This window comes from Haliotis rufescens, unplaced genomic scaffold, assembly GCF_023055435.1.
Source record: "Haliotis rufescens isolate VD_foot unplaced genomic scaffold, xgHalRufe1.0.p SCAF_13, whole genome shotgun sequence".
NCBI classification, from domain to species: domain Eukaryota; kingdom Metazoa; phylum Mollusca; class Gastropoda; order Lepetellida; family Haliotidae; genus Haliotis; species Haliotis rufescens.
Genome location: NW_025963813.1, coordinates 28,742,979 through 28,757,478, shown reverse-complemented (window position 1 = coordinate 28,757,478; position 14,500 = coordinate 28,742,979).

Genomic DNA, 14,500 nt, shown 5'->3' with positions numbered 1-14,500 from the left:
TTTTAATTTTTTTGACAACACATTTTTTTCAGAACATCCAGAATGCCTAGCGAACATTCTTGTTGAGGCAACCTGGGGCAACCCGAGGCAACCTGGGGCAACGCGAGGCAACTGGAGACAGTTCATTATGGATTTCAAGTTGTTTAATCTTTCAGTGCAACGTTTCATTACAAGCCTAGATGCCACTGATATAAATGCCGCTTTGAAAGCCTTAAAATTATCTGATACTTTTTTTGGTACTTTTATATAAATTTTATTTGGCATTTTGTATCATCCTCTGTGTGTTGTGATATATTTTATTGTAAGTATTTTTATATATCGGAGAGGCATTCAAATAGGCATTGATCCTGTTGACCTAGCCATTTTGAAGAACATAAAATATTGTTTAAACCAAATGCCACCTTGAAATACTATTCGCTTAACAACATGTCCAAGGAATCAGTCTCATGTAGTCACTAGCGCGTTATGTCTTTATCACTGGTTCAATGATAATTATTTAACTCAACATCCAACATCCAAAACCTAGACCTACATTTACACCTGCAACTACATCTACATCTACATCTACATTTACATCTACATCTACACCCACATCCCACAATCATTTTAGCAATCAGCTTTTAAAACCTTAAAACTTGATCGTTCATGCCAGATAATATAAATTGTAAGTCTGTCTTCTATGTAGAATGAAAACACGTGTGACAAATATGTTCAGCATTCGCATACAATTAATTTATTACATACACCATACAACCATTTTCACAGATGCTACCGGCGACTTTAACTTTCGGACACTTGAATAAGGGACGACACCCACTTCAACATATCATAAAATGCGACTACAACAATTCCCTATGTAGGATATATAGGTTACTGCGTCCAAACATACACTGGAATAGATGTCACCTTCACAAATGGGTCTCGTAGCCTCGCCCCTCCCTCACACCCATATGAATGAATGGATCTTCAATTTAATTTCCACCCTAGATACAATAACTCTACAGACATGATACGGGGTGTGCTGTTCAAAAAGGTAACTGACATGGAAGATTCCCCATGACAAAGTGTATCCGGTTGTCGTGTTCGCCGAGAGTGCTTGATCCTATATGCTCAATGAAAATTTAACCAAACAGATAACGTTGCTATGGCGATGGGGGTGCTCATGTTGGCTAGTTGGTTACGGGTGGATCTTATAGTGAAGAAGGACAATAACGACAGAGAATGTCACGTGGCATGAAATCACGCGCATAAGAAGAGATTAAATATTGATGTGATTTCTGTAAAATCACTTCATGTTAACGTCAGTGTTTTTTTATTTCCTGTGTGGTTAAATTACGCTTCGGTGGGTGTGGCATGGATATTCATGTGTTTAGAATGGAATACAACGGGCCAATATATTTTACACACGTTTTTATAATACATCGGACTGAAAAGAAGGAATAATATAATCGCCATATCATGCTGTGAAATATAAAAACTGAACATTTGGAGAAACGAAAACGGCACGCGCTTTCACTTGGTTTAAGCAAATAAATATTAATATTTATAACTGCTTGCGACAGAAAGCCAATGAGCCATTAAAAAACGGAAGCTTTCGTGTAAAAAACACAGGGAACTGTGCAATGTTTACTCAATTAATTGTTTCTATTGCTACGAGTTAATAAAGTGAAACCCAAGTGATGATAAAATGAAAATGTTGTTAAAATGTAATTGTAAATAACTTATCATGAACATAACATATCAAATCCTGCTTCTATTAATTACTGCTGACACCCTTCGTCATGTACTGTAAATTGTAAGACGAGGATCTTGTAGCACAAGTCTTCTTTTTTTAATAAAAGTGTTCACTGTTGCGGACTCGTGCAGAAAGAGAAACCCATTCTATTGTATATATTCTAGTCTGTCTTACAGACCCTGATACAAATATATCAAATACAGCCCATTCAAGTCTATAATGTTTGGCAGGTCTAGATTTCTGCAGTATCCTGAAAATGAAGAGAGTCTCTGGGCTCCTTTTTATTAAATTTTTATTAAGATAATTTAATAACGTATTTTCTGAACGATATGTTCATTTCAGAGACTAGATGTTAGTCTAGTATGGTGCTGACAAACCTAGAAACATTATCAGGGCAAACCAGGATTCGTTGTGTCTGCAAATTCACAGTTCAGAGACTAGATAATAGTCTATATATATTCGTTCGGTTCAGTGGTAGAAGTTGGTGAGTGACCCTTGCTTTACGCCACAAACAGCAATACTCCAATCAACTGGGCCTTAACTGCTGGCTAAAGTAATACTTTAAATTGGATTTGACCAATACATTACAAACGTTATCAAAACTCACTGAGGCGTGTAAGACATAAACCATCCCCACTGCCAGTGTTGTCTTTGGTCAGGAATAAGGAATGGTAAACTGTCGGGCAAAAGAAAGTATACACTTGAAAATCGGAATTGGCCAAAAAGTTACAAAGTTATCAAAACGGCACTAGGCTGAAAACACTGCAAGCTTTAAAATCCAAAACACAACTCCGATACCCGCATCAAATACATCACCATCGAATAACTATTTTATTGTTTGTTTCATGTTTAGCAACCATAAAACATGGGTATGTCTTTCTTTTGTCCTGCTGCTTAATTGAGCGACGTGAATATATAGGGGTATGTAGAGAATCACGGCGCACCCTACGTTCAATCCCGTTACACTGTACACGGGTCCCGTGAAGGTTCCGGGTTAGAATTGATCTTCAGCAACCCATGCTTACCGTAAAAGGCGACTATGCTTGTCGTAGGAGGCGACTAACGGGATCGGGTGGTCAGGTTCGCTGACTCGGTTGATTGCTTGTCATCGTATCCCATTTGTTTAGATTGATGCGCATGATGTCAGTCACTTGATTGTCTGATCCAGACTCGATTATGTACAGACCGCCGTCATATACCTGGAATATTGCTGAATGCGGTGTTAAATAACAAACAAACAAACAAACAAACAGTGTAATTGGGGTTCGATTCTCCACGCAGATACGATGACTGAAACACATTCCGTTTCACGAGATAGCACTAGGAACAACTTGCATAATCTGTTGATTATTGTCGATGATCAGAACGTTGGTGTAACCAAAATGGCCAAACGTCACTACAAGGTTTCGCTCCCACACTGACGAGACAAGTTGGCTTCCATTCCCTGTGATCCTATGATTCGCCTACAGGACATAACGGAGTGGTCGGTGGCCTTATGGTAATACAATATTACATCGTTAACTTGGGTTCGATTCTCCAAATCGTTACAGTGTGGAAGCCCATTTCTAGTGTCCCTTGTGAAATGGCTTGAATACTGCAAACTTTGGCACAAAACCACACCCACTCCCTCACTCATCCACTAAGCCTCACACCCAGTCACCCATCGACCCTCTCACCCCCTCACCAAACAACACTCTCACTCACTCACTCACTTACCGACCAACCCTCTCACTCACCCACTCACCCACCAACACTCTCACCCACTCACTCATCGACCAACTCTCTAACTCACTCACCGACCAACCCTTTCACCCACTTACGTATCGACCAACTCTCTCACTCACTCACCGACCAACTTACTCATCGACCAACTCTCTCACTCACTCACCGACCAACCCTCTCACTCACTCACCTATCAGCCCTCTTACTCACTCACTCACTCACCGACCACACCTTTCACCCACTCACTCACCAATACTCTTACTCACTCACTCACCGACCAACCCTCTCACTCACTCACCGACCAACCCTCTCTCCCACTCACTCACCAACACTTTCACCCACTCACTCATTCACTCACCGACCAACCCTCTCACTCACTCACCCACCAACCATCTCTCCCACTCACTCACCAACACTTTCGCCCATTCACTCATTCACTCATCGACCAACCCCCTCACTCACTCACCCATCAACCCTCTTACTCACTCACCCACTCACTCACCGACCACACCTTTCACCCACTCACTCACCAATACTCATTCACTCACCCACCAACCCTCACACTCACTCACCGACCAACCCCCTCACTCACTCACCGACCAACCCTTTCACCCACTCTCTCAATCACCCACCAACTTGCTTATGACATATAGGAGTCTCCGAGAGGTAGAATAGCCTAATGGTTCAAGCAGTTGTCGTCAAGCGGAATTGCCCGCGTTCGATTCTCAGTGGAGTTCAATATGTGAAGCAATACAGTTCACCCACCCTCATGAAGTAGTGTACGGCACAGCTAATTCAACACTGTTTGTAAACGGTCTGAATAGTGTGTAGAATGAATGCTATCATAGTATAGATTACTGTTTCACGTTGTTACGTTCCAATGTCCGGCTGTCGCTCAAACAACGCTGTGCAGCGACGGTCTTCTAAACGACTAGATTATAAAGTCGGAGGCTTGTAAAGATTATCTACTTGTGTAATAGTCCACACATTTACCACTTGAACACAGCCAGTATATTCACGTGGAGGTGCCCGGGGTTTATCTGTAATAATAATAGCCTAAACATCAAGCGCTATCAACTACCGTGCCCGGATCCATTCGCTTGCCCGTGGCTAGCTACAAGGGCAGATAACTCACGTCAGACACTGACGGCAAGTCTCCACGTGTGAACATGTCATTGTCTGCCAATCATCTGACCATAGGTCTTATTACAACATTAGATAGCACAGTGAGTGAGTGAGTGAGTGAGCGCGGCCGAGAGCCGCGGTAACATTACTCCGGGCTGTACAAATCTCAAACTTAAGGTTGTACAGTAAACTACGTTTATAACGAACACGCTTATAACGAACTGACCGATATAACGAACTTTTTTTTTAGTCCAGGCGATTTGTTTGTATGCTTATAACGAACTACGGTTATAACGAACTAAAATTAGTGGTCCCTTTGAGTTCGTTATAAAGGTAGTTATCTGAATTGGCCTTTCCATGGTGGTGAGCCATGTTTGTTTGGTTTGTTTGTTTATAACGCCTGTAAATATTCGAGTCTGGATCATACAATCCGGTGATTGATGTGAGCAACGACGGTAGCGTTCTTTCTGAAAGTGTAGGATTAACGCAATAAGAGTAATGTAAATTGGTGTGTATGTAAACGTTTCTGCTGTAATTGCCCGAAATGTAGGGGTTCCGGATAACAAGTGGTCTGATTAACGAGGCTGAGATGTGTATACAATAGGGCCCGCCCTTCTAATCCTGATATACTCCGGACTATCGTGCTGGAGTGAGATGGTGACACCGTTTACAGATTGTCCAAAAACATAACTTAAATTTGCTTGTTACTTTGTTGACCGCCTCCGTGGCCTAGTGGACAGAACGTCTGCCCGGAGAGCAGAAGGTCAGGGGTTCGATTCCCGGCTGCGTCATACCATAAGACGTTAGGAGATGGTACTTGTTGTTACCCTGTCTGGCGCTCGGCATTAAGGGGCTAAAACAAGGACTGTTCGGCTCGGAGTCAGTATACTGTGTCTGAGTGGGGTACTCATGTATCTCAGTGGGCTAGCACTATAAAATCCGCAATAGTCCGGACTAGTACAAGCAGCCACACACACACGTGCATCGCTGTATAAGTGAAATACTCTTGAATGCGACGTTAAACCCCATTTCACCTCATCTTGTTTGTTTGCTTGTTTGTTGAGCGCCGCACTCAGCAATATTCCAGCTATATGACAGCTATCAATAAATAATCGACCAGTGACTGACTTTATGAGCATCGAACTACGCAATTGGCACACGATGATATGCATCAATTAAGTCAGCCAGCCTGACCACCCGATCCCGTTAGCCGCCCCTTACGTCAAGCATAGTCGCCTTTTACGGCAAGCATGGGTTGCTGAAGATCATTCTACCCCGGGTCTTCACGGGGTACTCTGCAGGTAGTGTCAGAGAACGCGTACGAAAAAGGGACTGGATGGAAAAAGTCATCATTCAAAATCCAGGTTACATAATCTGTTCTCCTTGCACTAGTTTTATTTTGCAAAACTTTCACATATCATTTTATCCCATTAATTACTGGAATATCCTCTTCTACGACCACATTGATTCATCTTTGTCAGAACTAAAACATTTTTAAATATTTAAAAAGAAGCAGAACGTCGCCGCAAGAAAAATCATACAACCACGCACAAACGTCAACAATGAATATCTAAATTGAATTGTATAGTACTTCTCGTGAGGATTAGCGAGACTTGGCCCCCGACGGCGCCCCCTGGTGTTAAACAGCAACATCAGGGAGATAGGTCGACATGTTGACATATGCAGATAATCTCTGCTTTTATGGGAGATTATGAGCACGTGCGGCGTTCGCCTGTCTGTTGATATTACTATCTTTGTTTCTGTTTGAAATGTTGTCTATCCCAGCGGTAAACTGAGATAAGATTAAGTACTTTAAGCAGTTACTGGGGGCTGTCCGACCTTGTGACCAGAGGGACACGACAACGCTCTTACGAGGGTTATTATAGATGTAATCCCTTAAATGTATTTCCAGTTTCATTTCATCGTTCTGTAATATGATACGAATTAACGATTGCGTTAGTGCTGAAATTGTGAAACTGATAATAATGTTTTGTTATTATTCCTGAGGCGATGGATGACTTTGTTTTTAACTCAAATGGTATTGGACTTGCTTCCCTTTAGATGTGTGTGTGAGAGAGAGAGAGAGAGAGAGAGAGAGAGAGAGAGAGAGAGAGGGAGAGAGAGAGAGAGAGAGAGAGAGAAAGGGAGAGAAATATATATATATACTACTCAAAAGAAGTTAAGGACCACCTGATTCTTTCATATTACTATAGTTAATACATCATGGCGTGCCAGATTAACTGTAGTAATATGAAAGAATCAAGTGGTCCTTAACTTCTTTTGAGTAATATATATATATATATATATATATATAGAGAGAGAGAGAGAGAGAGAGAGAGAGAGAGAGAGAGAGAGAGAAAGAGAAAGAGAGCGAGAGAGTAACCACGTCTTCCAATTCACGCGTTATTATTACGATCAGCCCAGCTTTACCTTACAACATAGAGACATTGTGCAAAGAACCCACCTTCCCAAAGAGATCTTACCACGACGACTATCGTATCTCCGACTGTAGCATAAACTACACGGAACGCTGCGATCGCTCTAAGCAAGACAGCCCTGAATTTCTCATCACAACGTATAGGAGTTAGGTACCGATCATTTGATATTCTGGTGTGTGCGTGCGTGCGTGCGTGCGTGCGTGCGTGCGTGAGACATCATTTCACAAAATATGTGTGTTCTAAGGCCGAGCCCCCCAAATTGCCTGTCCCAGGTCCCTCCAATAATTATTCAAAGACTGTGGAGACTTAATTAAGAGATAATTTTCCAAGGATCCCCGCAAAGGTTTGCCCTGACCTGTCTAACCTGGGCCGCACTTAATCGTCATTTTAGAAGAGTTTACCGCAGACAAATCTTACTATAGCTTTGATACACGAAACTGATTCACGCTTGTAATATTATCTTGCGAAACCTCAAATCGTTTCACATTTGATGGTAATGCTGTTTACATAAGTCGACACGGCAGTCGACTTAAAGTGATTCGATTGATATCTGTCCCCGAGGCCGAGGGATTATTGATATAGGAGAATGTGAAATTTAATGAAATGAATGAAAAAGTTTGTCGAATACCAGGCGAAGCTTTGAGACAAGTGACCTCTGGTCTATTGCGTCACTTCCGGTAAACAGCGGTGATTTATACCTGTAATAAACAACGGAACAGCCTGAGACAAAGAAAGCTCTTTTGTTGTTAAATATAAAACGTCATCGCTAGAGCATATCACACACCGTAATTCCTCGAATAAAACCCGTTTTCCCCAAACAACGTCACAGCACACTATAGGACATAACGACGAGACATAACGAGGCACAAGACATCATAACTGAACGATCAAAGCAACGGAAGGCAGAACAAAAGAGCACGAGACATCATAGCTTAATGTATTACACCAAAATAGAATAGAGCACAGCACAATACGACAAAGTGTAGCAAAGTACAATAGAACACAACACTTTCTAGCACAACACAAAATCACCCTGGTCGAAACTGTTTATCAACGGTATGGTGCTGACAGGCCAAGGTCGATAACCGGATTGAATCAGCGGATCCTGGTAGCTAAGGAACGCAACTGTATACGGCTACGACTAGTTCAACACTTAAGATAACTGGCACCTTGTAGGTCTCAATATTGCGGCGCCTTAAAGGGGCACTACACTTGGCCCAGTTGATATTCAAATCAAGTTTTGGACAACAGAAATACTCAAAACTCACATTATTATTATTATTATTATTATTATTATTATTATTATTGCTGTTACTGCTACTACAGCGAAGCAAAGTCTCTTTTTAAAGCACTGCGGTACCCGTGGCCCTATTCGAAACTTCACAAAGGACGAATTTTGTATCATCATATCTCACTGTATAGCTTTGGCTAGACTTAGAAAATCCCACTGACTTGATACAACAACATTGGATTAATAGATCACAGCACTGTACATATCATAAATACTAATGATTGGCCTACCAGCGTGCGCCAATATTCCCCCCGGGTTGGGAATTGCGGGGGAACGCTGAATGAGTTGTATTTATGACAACACGCTTAAGACCCTCTGATATTCAGCTTGGAACTGTGTTTGTTTTTAAGTATTTATTGCACGGAACCATATCTAAAAACAATAATAGCATCTATATAAAAGTTCTATCAAAGAATATTTGAACAGAGGTCCAGTCGTGTTTGATCAACATGGAATATGAGACAAGGGAGAGACTATATTCTTGACGACTAGGTATGCATTAATGGCGAGACTATATTCCCGACGACTTGGCATCAAAGGGAGGGTGTGTTTTGTCTGTTGACCAAGGAGTCTTGCGTATTCAAATGTAAACCACATTAATCTCGGTATATTTGCTGAATGGTTTGTTGATGGGGGTTGCTCTTTCATTTTCGAACTTACATTTTTAACGATATTAAATTACTGAAGTTTAATGGCTTGATAGCATAGTTTTCATTTTTGTGACGTCGGTACATTTGACTATGAAGTTATTTAAAACAATATTAAGTAGAAGTGCAGGGGGGCGGAGGAGGTATGGGTTGTGGAAGGAGGGTTGTGTGGGCGGGGTGGCATGGGCTGGTACGGGTGCAAGATATTGCTTGTTCCTAATAGTTGTCCTTTACATATATTTATTTTTTCGGGGCGGTGGGGTAGTAAAGTGGTTGTTCCACGACTGTTGAAAATTATATATAAAAATATCTTTACTGAAATCCTAGGCAAGTCTAGATCACCCTAAACCAATAACCATGTGCTTACGTAGGCGATTAAAATAGTATACACATAAGAACATCGTCACATTGAAAATAGACTTAGTCAGAAAGATTCCCTAATGACAGGAAATGAGTCGCAGATTCAAAATTCTTAAAACAATTACGTCACTTCCGGTTACGCAAAAAAAATATACTGTACAGTATTTCGTTCATCCGATTTCTGCCATGCCTAGCTCGTTTACAGATGCGTCATGTTTTGCCTCAGAGTCACAGCAATGATGCTACAGGTTTCATGTAGTGTGGGATTCAGGAGAGTAGAACCCTGACATTGTCCGAGAAGAAGAAATACACCAATCTGACCGCCATCCCAATCATTTTACGACGAAAAGAAAGCGTACACAAAGCGTACGAGACACAAATGTACATGGAAATATCAAAACTATTAAAATGTTCATACATGTGTACGCACAAAATGATTAAACTACAAAATAAGTAACATCATAGCATGTCGTAATAGGAAGGAGAGAAGCACTTACGAAGAATGAATTCTGCGTTTGAACATGGCCTAGACAGTTGCGGCTAGGGGTTGTGAAAAAAAAAATATCATTAACCTTTACATACCATAATTTATGATGAATATCATTTAGAGTCTGCGATATTTATTCTGTACTCGAGTCTGTGCCACGCTCCACAAAGCGATCTTAGCGCTACGACTATCGTAAGCCTGTGTTAAAGTATCGGAGTTATCGTAGCGATCATAGCGCTACGACTATCGTAAGCCTGTGTTAAAGTATCGGAGTTATCGTAGCGATCTTAGCGCTACGACTATCGTAAGCCTACGACTAAGTATCGGAGTTATCGTAGCGATCATAGCACTACGACTATCGTAAGCCTGTGTTAAAGTATCGGAGTTACGATCACCTTAGCACTAACATCGCTTTGTGGAAGCGGGCCCTTTTCTTTACGTCAGCTCTTGAAATATTGATTGTGTTATAAGTAAATGATGCAGATCAATGCCAACAGCATTCCACGGGCGGACGGAACAGTGGACAGGCGATGTTAATAGACCTCAGGTCAGAATTTGAATAACCCTCATTAAGGAGGTATTCAGGGGTGATTCATAAACACAAAGATCTGTATATAGATGTATTTACAAACAGGATTCTTTCATCCAGAAATCGAGGCCAGTCCTGAGGTCATTTGGTTAAAATTGACCACTGTGTGTTTATTTACGTTGGGACACATGAAGGGGGCGAATCATTTAAGCCCGAAGACCGGAGGGAGGGATTATTGTATCTAATTGACGACGGACGACCAGAAAAACCCTGACACTAAGTCTAAGGGTAAATTGACAGTGTTCGGGTATAGGGAGTTATTGTCTTCAAACATCTTAACAATCTGGAGGTGGGGAGATCGCCCTGGGGGTGAGGAAGTCACGGGGATGGAGGGGTGGTTAGGGAGATAAATTGAACGCTAATGCTCCCAAACATGGTATTATGTCATTGGAGAGAGCTAATACTGTCTGGTCCGAACATGTCCCCCGTCACAGCCATCCAGCCGTCTCCGCCGATTATCACCGAAAGCGGACAAACATTTACTGTTATTTTGTTGATTTAATCTTCTAGCACCACTCATTTACTTTCATAGTTAAGGATTTTGTAATTTAGAATATGTCAAAGTGTCAAATTAGTCCGCTAAGCGTGTCACGATACTCGAACATGTCTGGTCAACATTGACAATCGGAACTACAAGGAGCGTCATTATATATGTTGTAACACGATCTATGCTGAGTGACACATTCGTTTACGCGTGTTTAGTTACTGAAACATTTAGATACTGTACACTGAATAATTAAACTGCTTCAAATGTGGGATAAACTGACATGTCGATAAAGTACATTCTGCTCTTATCAATGAAAGGAAATACTGAAATATTTCCAGACTCGATAGGTTGTTAATGTTTGAAGGACGTGTGAACGCACAACGTAAGACACTCGGGCTAAAGGATATCCGATTACACCAGATCCTTGAAAAGTGAGATCAGTATATTCGTCAGGCTGTATAGATCATGATATTATTAATAAAATGAACATAATTTCGTGAATATCCAGTAACAATTTGAGTTGGTCAAGATTATTGACAGAATTAGCTCAATTTAATTTATGATTTTAGTGAGTGAGTTGGGTTTAACGTCGCTTTGAAATGTATTTCAGTTATTTCGTGGCGTGTCAACTTGATGTGGGAGGAAAACCCGAAGTAATGCAAGTTTGGATGTTTTCCACTTTGGTGAAACCTAGAAGCATAACTATGTTGGTGATGACAAACCTCGAAACATAATCAGGCCGAATCTGGAATTCTTGCCTTCGACCATAGGATCCTTGCACCCTTAAGGGACGCAACTCCCTACAGTAAGACTTGTCCCTATCTTTTTAACATATTCAGATAGTTTCCTTAGAAACAATGCCTGGAGAAGGTGAATGAAGAAATTATTTGGTCCGTATTACACGTTATGTGATAATATGTTTTTGGTATAAGCTGCTTGTGAACATTGTGAAGATTTGTTCCCCCCGGATCCAAACTAGTGTAGGTGAGGTGAGGTGAAATGGGGTTTAACGTCGCGTCCAAGATTATTGCGCTTATATAGCGACGTGCATGTACGTATGTGTGTTTGTGTGGCTGCTTGTACTAGTCCGGACTGATGCCGATTTATAGTGCTAGCTCACTGAGATACCATGCCGCAGTTTAACATGAATACCCCACTCAGACACAGTATACTGACTCCGAGCCGACCAGTCCTTGTTTTAGCCCCTTAATGCCGAGCGCCAGACAGGGTAACAACAAGTACCATCTTTTAACGTCTTTTGGTATAAGCTGCTTGTGAACATTGTGAAGATGTATTCCTTCCCCGTAAAAAAACACGCCTCATATTTTTCGACTGCCCCGTCAGGAAAATTCTTCTTGTAGACAGTTTCATAGAGTAACAATAGTAGAGGTTCCACCATGGGGTAACAGACACTCCAGAATGGGAAGCAATGCTTTGACTGATGAAACCTTGTTAAGGAAATATTACGTGTAAGAGTATCAAAAAGAATGAGTGAGTGAGTTGGGTTTAACGCCGCTTTTAACAGTATTCCAGTTACATCGAGGCGTGTTAGCTTGATGTGGGAGGAAAGCCCGAAGTGATGCTGGTCCCAGACGTTTACCACTTCGGTTAAACCCACGAGCATGGGTATGGTGCTGACAAACCTAGAAACATAATCGGGGCGAACCGAGATTCGAACCAACAATCATAGGTTTCTGGCGCGCCTAAGGGACGCAACTCTGCACAGCGAATTGCGGCGCCTTAGACCACTGCGCCACCCGTGCCCCCGTATCAAAAAGAAGTATACAAACCTGGAACCAAATCCTGCTTACGTGCTTCCCCTTTGTCTCAACAACCATTGTACAGAGAAACTACTGGAGTACCTCGCCATCACCATTATTTGGGGAAGTCTGGTATCGTTACTACTTGATAGTGATTCATAAACACATGCTGCTGGTATAGTCAGATTCGTACAATCGACTCTCATTTATGCAGAGATTTTTTATTGGATATGGAAAGGGTTTTCTCGCTTAATTTATTTGATAGATTTTTAGACGTTGGTAGTCTGTCTCACAGTCCCTGAACCATATTATATTCCCTTCCACCCAGCCCATTCTGTAATGCAAAAGCCCTGAATGGAGCAAGTCTAGATTTTCCTCAGGTTCAGGTTCTGAATCTCCCATTTCACTTTTTCAATGTAAATGTATTTGTTTCTATTTAAATTATATAGGGAAATTGAAATGCATATTTTCTTTGCACAGATGGTATATTTACCGTTATATGCGTACTCCGCTTTGGGTATATACCGTTACTTAAGACGACGATTGTCATTGGTATGGGACTCACTGTAACGGTGACACGTCAACATCTTAATACCATTGTCCCACTATTGTGTCCAAGCATTCAATTGGATTATCAAAGGATTACCAAGGATTATCGTTATCATAAAAAGTGTGTCAAGTTAGACCAGTCTCTCATTAAAATAGACTTTAAATTCCCGAGAATAGGAACTGAAAAAAACTCATTTATACTTCTGGTGTCATTTAATCCAAGTTGTCAGGAACACGTGCTCGGTTTGTTTAGAGGTCCGGGATTATATTGTACCTGTAATCAGCTTACCTGTCTAATGCTGCCTCACCTGTACGCTTTGATCAGCGTTCGCTGACACCTGCGACAGGCCCCGCCCTATGTGAAGGGATAGGGATCTTCCGAACACCGGCTGAATCAACTGAAATATGAACCTTGCAAATTGATCAATGTTTTTAGTTTACGTGAGCCATTGTGCAATGTATCAAATTTGAATATATGTTTTTATGAGTAGTTAACAATCAATACATATTGTATAGTTAATATATGGATATGGGTCTTGAGGAAAGAATGAATTTTCCAGGAATACCATTTTTCTTTGGGAATCTCAGCTTCCGGGAAACGAAAGCTTGACCGGTATATAAGAGTGAAGTGAAGAGGCTCGGGTGGTCAGACCACGTAACTTTGCTCATTTGTTATCTTCAGGACTACTTATATAATAAGTAATATAATCATATCGTATTATATATCATACCGTACCATACCGTACCACACCATACCATACCATACCATACCATACCATACCATACCATACCATACCATATATCAGATCATATATGTCATCTATATCATGTCATATCATGCCATATTATGTCATATCGTGTTATATGTCACATTATTTTAGCTTTAAACAGTTTAACAACAATCTATATAAAATAGGTTTCAATGTATTGTGTAAAGCGACAAGTGTCTGACAATTTCCGACAATTCTTATCGACAGCATCAGAAAATAGTAGAGAACTTGAAGATACGATGGATAATTGAATGACGCCTACTATCCCTACTATCCCCGTCTCAGTGTACCGTGAAACTGATTTGATGCACCCCGTCATCCATGAGACTGTCGCATCCAACAATATCAATTTTGATTAATTTTTGTCATTTGAAAAAGGGATCCTCAGTTCAAGGTTGACAGAAAGGCCAGATATTCAAAAATGGCACCCCCTTTCGCCATTTGTCTTGCCACCCACATCTGTTCTGTAGACAAACGCTAATCGCTCATCCCCCACCCCCTCGAATGTCATTAACTAGACGGTCAATGAGACAATATCTT